Genomic DNA, 2,608 nt, shown 5'->3' on the forward strand with positions numbered 1-2,608 from the left:
GGTTTTTATTTTTATTTTTCTATTTTTTCCCCTGCTAAAGGATTCTTCACATACCTCCTATCTCATTGTTGGGGGTACTTCTTTGCCATTATCTGGTTTCCTAAGGTTATGCATTTCAGGTCTGCCCTTCTCTTGCCTTCTTGTCTTTTGGTATTGGTGTGGATGTGGGTGGTGATGGTTTGTTTTTACTGCTGTTTTGTTGTTGTTATTTTTCCATTCACTCTTTTTTTTTTTTTTCCTGCCTGAGAAACTGATTTCCAATTCTGAAGCAGTGTGTTCTCGGCATTTTCTAACAAGTTTTACATTTGTTCCTAAGCTTTAGGGAATCAGATGCTTTAGGGAAATGCAAGGGTAAACATGGTAGGAGAGGAAAATGGGAATTCCTTTAAAACAAACAAATACCCCCAAAAAATAAGTATGTGTTGTTTCCTCTACCCTTCCCCCCACTAATTAGTGACTGTCCTTGAGTTCGATTTGCCACAGTAGTGAGTTCTGACTGTCTCTTAACAGCCTCTGTAGTCTGTCAGCCTTGGCGCATGAATCATCTCACACAGGTGGTAGGTAAATCTTTCACTAGCTTGTTCACATTAAAAAAAAAGAAACAGAAAAAGAACTCACTTGTGTTTTGCTTCCTGTAATAAGTAAGTACTGTACCTCGGTGTCCTGATGTATACTTGAAAGAGATACGATGCAGATATAAAAAGGCAAGAGGAACGGAAAAAATCAATATGGGAAAATATCATTTCTGATTGCTGTGAACAATTCCAATGTCCCTTATTTGTCTCATCACTCAAAGAAAAACTCTGATGGTATACAATACTTACTTAGCACCATCCAAGATATGTGTTTACGATGCTGAGAGAAGACAGTCTGTCTTGGCCAGTCACCATGGTAACCTCTGAAAGCAAAGATTCTGTCTGATTAGGTTGCCTTTCTCAGAGGAAGTGACCAGAAAAATCTTTTCAAAAGTTTAAAATGGAGGGTAGAGAGATACTGGTACTAATTTTGCACAGCTGCTCTCCTCCCCAGCTCTCCTCCCCAGCTCTCCTCCCCAGCTCTCCTAATAGGAATGACTCAGACTATTTTCTAGAACTTTCTCCCAGTCCCATAGAGGGCGTCTGATGATATCCTCCTTTGTTGAACATGTATCTCAGCCCAATTCTTCGTGGTTATTGTCCCCACAGCTCATAATCAGAGTTCCAGATACTTTTGTGATTGCTTGTAAAGAAATTAATAAATGTACCTAAAGAAAAATAAATAAATTATAGGAATGAAATATAATCTGCTCTGAAGAAGCTGAGGAAGGAAGTAAAAACTCAGCAGTGCCTGTCCTTGAATGATCGGGGAATCTGACAAGCAGCAGTGAGGCGGAAATTCTGCAGAACCCAGAAGACTATGTTAAATTCATTTTTGTGCACATTAATGCTCTTTGCATTTGAAAACATTTAAACAAGATTCATTAATTTTTCCAAGTTTCCACTACCAGTACTAGTGCCTTTAAAACACAATGTAGGTGTGTGGACCTGGCCCAGTGGTTAGGGCAACCATCTACCACATGGAGGGTCCGTGGTTCAAACCCCGGGCCTCCTTGACCCATGTGGAGCTGGCCCATGCGCAGTGCTGATGTACGCTAAGGAGTGGCCTGCCATGCAGGGGTGTCCCCGGCGTAGGGGAGCCCTACGGGCAAAGAGTATGCCCCATAAGGAGAGCTGCCCAGCAGGAAAGAAAGTGCAGCCTGCCCAGGAATGGTGTGTCACACACAGAGAGCTGATACAGCAAGATGACGCAACAAAAAGAAACACAGATTCCCTTGCTGCTAACAACAACAGAAGCAGACAACAAAGATGCAGCAAATAGACACAGAGAACAGACAACCTGGGTGGGGAGGAAGGGGAGAGAAATAAATAAATAAATCTTAAAAAAACACACACACAATGTATTTTAGTTGTTATGCTAGTCCTATTTCATTTCCTAAATAAGGTAATTACCAAATGAGGCTACAATTGAAGGGTGACATGTCAAAAGGAGCATCAAAAAGAGAAAATCATAGTTTTATACCTACTGACATGGTAAAAGCTTATTGGATTGTTCTCACTTCGGCAGCACGTATACTAAAATTGGCACGATACAGAGAAGATTAGCACAGCCCCTGTATAAGGATGATACACAAATTCGTGAAGCATTCCATATTTTTCATTTTGGACATAAGCATTTCATGGTTTTTGGTTTTTTAATTTAACTATTTTCACAGCCATGTGGAGGGTAGAAATAAATAATTTTTGTCTTTCTTTTCAGGTGTTTTTGGATAAGGGATTTAAAAAAAACTAAAACTTTTTTGTTTGATGTGATATACAATATGGAACTGATCTTTCCAGGGTCAGAGATGATTAACGTTTTTACTATATACTTTTACACAGTATTTTCTTATTAAACTAGTTAACAACTATTTTTATATGTTTGTAAACAAATATGCTTTCATAGTAAACCTTGTGTATATATAAGGATAAGTATTTAATTCTCCCTGTTCACTTTTAACCGACAAAGAAAAAAAAAAAGTGAAAGCTACAGAAACCGTGCTAGAACTTTACCTGCTCTTCTAAGTCCTGGG

General features: G+C 39.0%; 1 non-coding gene across 1 annotated transcript; it reads left to right on the top strand.

The window, feature by feature from the left end:
* The first annotated feature begins 2,087 nt into the window (after nucleotides 1-2,087).
* Nucleotides 2,088-2,194, top strand: LOC111764458 (U6 spliceosomal RNA). Its single transcript, XR_002797054.1, has one exon. It is a non-coding gene; the product is annotated as a U6 spliceosomal RNA (small nuclear RNA).
* Nucleotides 2,195-2,608: the final 414 nt, after the last annotated feature.

Source organism: Dasypus novemcinctus, chromosome 12, assembly GCF_030445035.2.
Source record: "Dasypus novemcinctus isolate mDasNov1 chromosome 12, mDasNov1.1.hap2, whole genome shotgun sequence".
NCBI lineage: Eukaryota > Metazoa > Chordata > Mammalia > Cingulata > Dasypodidae > Dasypus > Dasypus novemcinctus.